The sequence below is a fragment of the Pinus tabuliformis genome, chromosome 8 (genome assembly GCF_031772625.1).
Source record: "Pinus tabuliformis cultivar Carrire ecotype Pingquan chromosome 8, CPIR1, whole genome shotgun sequence".
In the NCBI taxonomy this organism is placed as follows: domain Eukaryota; kingdom Viridiplantae; phylum Streptophyta; class Pinopsida; order Pinales; family Pinaceae; genus Pinus; species Pinus tabuliformis.
Window position 1 is genome coordinate 1012670671 of NC_142294.1, and position 6993 is coordinate 1012677663.

Below are 6993 nucleotides of genomic sequence, written 5' to 3' on the forward strand. Positions count from 1 at the left end.
ATTTTTAAAGCATTTTAAAATCATTTTAAATTTTTTTGAAAGCATTTTAAAAACATTTTAGAGTACTTTAAAGCTTCTTAAATTGTTGTTAAAACATTTTAAAAGAATTTCTAATTATTTTTAAAACATTTTACAGTGTTTTGAATTGCTTTTAAATCATTATGAACTATTTGAAATTATTTTTAAAACGTTCTAAATTGTTTCAGAAACATTTTAAATTGTTTTTAAAGCTTTTAAAATTGTTTTTAAAAGATTTTAAAGTACTTTAAAGCTTTTTAAATTGTTTTTAAATCATTTTAAAATGATTTTAAAGCATTTTCAATTGTTGTTAAAGCACTTAAACTTATTTTAAAATGTTTTTGAAACATTTTAGAATCATTTAAAATTGTTATTAAATCAATTTAAATTATTTTTAAAGTATTTTAAATTGTTTTTAAAGCATTGTAAACTATTTTTAAAACATTTTAAATTGTTTTGAAAGAATTTTAAAAATATTTTAGAGTACTTTAAAGCTTTTTAAATTGTTGTTAAAGCGTTATAATAGAATTTAAAATTGTTTTTAAAACATTTTAAAGTGCTTTAAATTGTTTTTAAATTATTTTGAACTAATTTATAGTGTTTTTAAAACGTTCCAAATTGTTTGAAAACATTTGAAATTGTTTTTAAAGCATTTTAAGTTGTTTTCAAAGTGTTTAAAATTGTTTTTAAAACATTTTAAAGTACTTGAAAGCTTTTTAAATTGTTTTTAAAACATTTTAAAATGGTTTTAAGGCATTTTCAATTGTTGTTAAACCACTCAAACTTATTTTTAAAACATTTCAAAATGTTTTCAAACATTTTAAAATCATTTAAAATTGTTCTTAAACCAATATAATTTATTTTTAAAGTATTTTAAATTGTTGTTAATGCATTGTAAACTATTTTTAAATCATTGTAAAATCATTTAAAATTGTTCTTAAAGCAATTTAAATTACTTTTGAAGTATTTTGAATAGTTTTTAAAGCATTGTAAACGGTTTTTAAAGGATTTTAAATTGTTTTGGAAGAAATTTAAAGTCCTTTAAAGCTTTTTAAATTGATGTTAATGCATTTTAAAAGAATTTAAAATTGTTTTTAAAACATTGTAGAGTGTTTTAAATCATCATTAAATTGTTTTGAACTATTTTAAAGTGTTTTTAAAACATTCTAAATTGTTTCAAAAACATTTTAAATTGTTCTTAAAGCATTTTAAAATCATCTAAAATTGTTCTTAAAGTAATTTAAATTATTTTTGAAGTATTTTAAATAGTTTTTAAAGAATTGTAAATGGTTTTTAAAGCATTTTAAATTGTATTGAAAGCATTTTTAAAAACATTTTAAAGTACTTTAAAGATTTTTAAATTGTTGCTAAAGCATTTTAAAAGAATTTAAAATTGTTTTTAAAGCATTTTAAAGTGTTCCCCGGATGTGGGTGATAGTGAGGATGGGACGGGAGTTTAACGCTGCCCACATGCCGGCCATGTGCCATCATGTGGCAGATGTTTGGGCTCAAGCCTGTACATGCGTAAGTGGAAGCAGGTATAAGGTCATTCAACAGAGCAGTGTTAATTCCCTGCACGGCTATTCGGCTCGCTTGGAGGTTGCAGTTATGGCGGACGCGTTCCAAGGTGAGGTCGCTGCGATTAAAAACCATGTCACTGCGTCGGGTCAGGGTATGTTTCTGGTTTTTCCTTCAGGCAGGTCTATGCAACCTCAGATGCTCTGGGTCATTACGCTGTCTGTCTGGGTTATTCCGCTATCTGTTCGCATTCCTCACAGGAAGGAGTTGTATTGCACTCGAGAGCTGGGTCTCATCCCTTCGGTCCCTGCAAGGATTGTAAGGCCTCGACAGCGCATGCTCAGCCGTCGAGGCACCTCCAGGGGAGGAACTTCACGGACTCCTGTTGCTGATACTTCTGCCCGCTGCTGTCATTGCCATGGAATTCGCTCTACTGGAGCTAACCCCCTTCAATCTAGTCAGTTCATGGATGCTGGTGCTTCGAACTCAGCTTCCTTGCCCGCCTTTGGCTCTGCTATTTTTAACTTCAGCAGTTCTATGAACAGCCCCCAGATCAGTGCGCATGTATCGGTTTTGTTCATTGAAACTTCCCAGGAAGACAATGACTCTTTGGACAATCGTGGGCAGATGCATGCTGATAGCCCGGAGAAAGAAACAAAGGATCCTGCTACTGACCTGGAGAAAGAAACAAAGGATCCTGCTACAGACCTGGAGAATGTCTCGAAAAATCTTCTGGATCAGAAGGTGAGGACCAGTGAAACAGAAGACATCCATATGGACACTGCCCCCACTGCTGTGGAGAGGGAGGCTTACGGATGGTGCCGGGTAGTGGAGGAGCAACTGGAAGAATAGAGACGCCCTCGCTCAAGGTCTACATGGCTCTTCTGTCTGGTCTTTTGGTTTCTATTGCTGTCTGTGTTAGCTTAGTTTCGTCATGTATGCATTTTGTATGTGTTCAAGAACCTTTGTTGATGGTCTGGGTTATGTCTGTCTCCCCTGCGCGGGATCATTTGGATTTTTGGTTGGGGCCCCTGCGTGGGCTAGCTCTTTTGAATGGTCTAGTGCTTTTGACCTTGCAGTCTCAGCTGTTCCAGGTTGACACCTCAGGTGCCTGGTTCTTTCTTTTTTGATCTGATGTAAATTTTTGACTTCTGTATATAATATATTAGTATAGTTTTACCGAGAAAAAAAAAACATTTTAAAGTGTTTTAAATTGTTTTTAAATTATTTTGAACTATTTTAAAGTGTTTTTAAAACTTTCTAAATTGTTTCAAAAACATTTTAAATTCTTTTTAAAGCATTTTGAATTGTTTTTAAAGCGTTTAAATCGTTTTGAAAGCATTTTAAATTGTTTTGAAAGCATTTTAAAAACATTTTAAAGTACTTTAAAGCTCTTTAAATTGTTTTTAAAACATTTTAAAACGGTTTTAAAGCATTTTCAATTATTTTTAAAGCACTTAAACATATTTTTAAAACATTTTAAAATGTTTTAAAACATTTTAAAATCATTTAAAATTGTTCTTAAATCAATTTAAATTATTTTTAAAGTATTTTATATTGTTTCTAAAGCATTGTAAACAATTTTTAAAGCTTTTTAAATTGTTGTTAAAGCATTTTCAAATAATTTAAAATTGTTTTTAAAACATTTTAAAGTGTTTTTAAGTTATTTTGAACTATTTTAAATTGTTTTTAAAACGTTCTAAATTGCTTCAAAAACATTTCAAATTGTTTTTAAAGCATTTTAAATTGTTTTTAAAGCGTTTAAAATTGTTTTTAAAACATTTTAAAGTACTTTAAAACTTTTTAAATTGTTTATAAAACATTTTAAAACGGTTTTAAAGAATTTTCAATTGTTGTTAAACCACTCAAACTTATTTTTAAAACATTTTAAAATGTTTTTGAAACATTTTAAATTTTTTTTGAAACATTTTAAATCATTTTAAAATGATTAAAAATTGTTCTTAAATCAATTTAAATTATTTTTGAAGTATTTTAACTTGTTTTTAAAGCATTGTAAACTATTTTTAAACCATTTTAAAATCATTTTAAATTGTTTTGAAAGCATTTTAAAAACATTTTAGAGTACTTTAAAGCTTCTTAAATTGTTGTTAAAACATTTTAAAAGAATTTATAATTGTCTCTAAAACATTTTACAGTGTTTTAAATTGTTTTAAATCATTTTTGAACTATTTTAAATTGTTTTTAAAACGTTCTAAATTGTTTCAAAAACATTTTAAATTGTTTCAGAAACATTTTAAATTGTTTTTAAAGCATTTTAAATTGTTTTTAAAGTGTTTCAAATTGTTTTTAAAACATTTTAAAGTACTTTAAAGCTTTTTAAATTGTTTTTAAAACATTTCAAAACGGTTTTAAAGCATTTTCAATTGTTGTTAAAGCACTTAAAGTTATTTTTGAAACATTTTAAAATGTTTTTGAAACATTTTAAAATCATTTAAAATTGTTCTTAAATCAATTTCAATTATTTTTAAAGTATTTTATATTGTTTCTAAAGCATTGTAAACTATTTTTAAAGCATTTTAAAATCATTTAAAATTTTTCTTAAAGCAATTTAAATTATTGTTGTTGTATTTTAAATAGTTTTTAAAGCATTGTAAATGGTTTTTAAAGCATTTTAAACTGTTTTGAAAGCATTTTAAAAGCATTTTAAATTACTTTAAAGCTTTTTAAATTGTTGCTAAATCATTTTAAAAGAATTTAAAATTGTTTTTAAAACATTCTAAAGTGTTTTACATTATTTATAAATTATTTTGAACTATTTTAAATTGGTTTTAAAACATTCTAAATTGTTTCAAAAACATTTTAAATTGTTTTTAAAGCATTTTAAGTTGTTTTTAAAGTGTTTAATTTATTGTTTTTAACATTTTAAAGTACTTTAAAGCTTTTTAAATTGTTTTTAAAACATTTTAAAACGATTTTAAAGCATTTTCAATTGTTGTTAAACCACTTAAAATTATTCTTAAAACATTTTAAAATGTTTTTGAAACATTTTAAAATCATTTAAAATTGTTTTTAAATCAATTTAAATTATTTTTAAAGTATTTTAAATTGTTTTTAAAGCATTTAAAATTGTTCTTAAAGCAATTTAAATTATTTTTGAAGTATTTTAAATAGTTTTTAAAGCATTGTAAATGGTTTTTAAAGCATTTTAAGTTCTTAAAACATTTTAAAGTGTTTTTAAATTATTTTGAACTATTTTAAATTGTTTTTAAAACGTTCTAAATTGTTTCAAAAACATTTTAAATTGTTTTTAAAGCATTTTAAATTGTTTTTAAAGCGTTTAAAATTGTTTTTAAAACATTTTAAAGTACTTTAAAGCTTTTTAAATTGTTTATAAAACATTTTAAAACGGGTTTAAAGCATTTTCAATTGTTGTTAAAGCACTTAAACTTATTTTTAAAACATTTTAAAATGTTTTTGAAACATTTTAAAATAATTTAAAATTGTTCTTAAATCAATTTAAAATATTTTTAAAGTATTTTAAATTGTTTTTAAAGCATTGTAAACTATTTTTAAAGCATTTTAAATTGTTTTGAAAGAATTTTAAGAACATTTTAGAGTACTTTAAAGCTTTTTAAATTGTTGTTAAAGCGTTATAATAGAATTTAAAATTGTTTTTAAAACATTTTAAAGTGCTTTTAAATTGTTTTTAAAGCATTTTAAGTTGTTTTTAAAGCGTTTAAAATTGTTTTTAAAACATTTTAAAGTACTTTAAAGCTTATTAAATTGTTTTTAAAACATTTTAAAACGGTTTTAAAGCATTTTCAATTGTTGTTAAACCACTCAAACTTATTTTTAAAACATTTTAAAATGTTTTTGAAACATTTTAAAATCATTTAAAATTGTTTTTAAATCAATTTAATTTATTTTTAAAGTATTTTAAATTGTTTTTAAAGAATTGTAAACTATTTTTAAATCATTTTTAAATAATTTAAAATTGTTCTTAAAGCAATTTAAGTTACTTTTGAAGTATTTTAATTAGTTTTTAAAGCATTGTAAACGGTTTTTAAAGCATTTTAAATTGTTTTGAAAGCATTTTAAAGTCCTTTGAAGCTTTTTAAATTGTTGTTAATGCATTTTAAAAGAATTTAGAATTGTTTTTAAAACATTTTAGAGTGTTTTAAATCATTTTTAAATTATTTTGAACTATTTTAAAGTGTTTTTAAAACATTCTAAATTTTTTCAAAAACATTTTAAATTGATTTTAAAGCATTTTAAATTGTTTTTAAAGTGATTAATATTGTTTTTAAAACATTTTAAAGTACTTTAAAGCTTTTTAAATTGTTTATAAAACATTTTAAAATGGGTTTAAAGCATTTTCAATTGTTGTTAAAGAACTTAATCTTATTTTTAAAACATTTTAAAATGTTTTTGAAATATTTTAAAACATTTTAAAATCATTTAAAATTGTTCTTAAATCAATTTAAATTATTTTTAAAGTATTTTAAATTGTTTTTAAAGTATTTTAAATTGTTTTTAAAGCATTGCAAACTATTTTTAAAGAATTTTAAAATCATTTTAAATTGTTTTGAAAGCGTTTTAAATTGTTTTGAAAGCATTTTAAAAACATTTTAAACTACTTTAAAGATTTTTAAATTTTTGTTAAAGCATTTTAAAGAATTTAAAATTGTTTTTAAAACATTTTAAAGTGTTTAAAATTGTTTTTAAATTATTTTGAAGTATTTTAAAGTGTTTTTAAATCTTTCTAAATTGTTTCAAAAACATTTTAAATTGTTTTTAAAGCATTTTAAATTGTTTTTAAAGCGTTTAAATCGTTTTGAAAGCATTTTAAATTGTTTTGAAAGCATTTTAAAGTACTTTAAACCTCTTTAAATTGTTTTTAAAACATTTTAAAACGGTTTTAAAGCATTTTCAATTGTTGTTAAAGCACTTAAACCAATTTAAATCAATTTAAATTATTTTTAAAGTATTTTATATTGTTTATAAAGCATTGTAAACTATTTTTAAAGCATTTTAAAATCATTTAAAATTGTTCTTAAAGCAATTTAAATTATTTTTGAAGTATTTTAAATAGTTTTTAAAGCATTGTAAATGGTCTTTAAATCATTTTAAATAGTTTTGAAAGCATTGTAAAAACATTTTAAAGTACTTTAAAGCTTTTAAATTGTTGTTAAAGCATTTTAAGAGAATTTAAAATTGTTTTTAAAACATTTTAAACTGTTTTTAAGTTATTTTGAACTATTTTAAATTGTTTTTAAAACGTTCTAAATTACTTCAAAAACATTTCAAATTGTTTTTAAAGCATTTTAAATTGTTTTTAAAGCGTTTAAAATTGTTTTTAAAACATTTCAAAGTACTTTAAATCTTTTTAAATTATTTATAAAACATTTTAGAACGGTTTTAAAGCATTTTCAATTGTTGTTAAAGCACTTGCACTTATTTTTAAAACATTTTTAAATGTTTTTGAAACATTTTAAA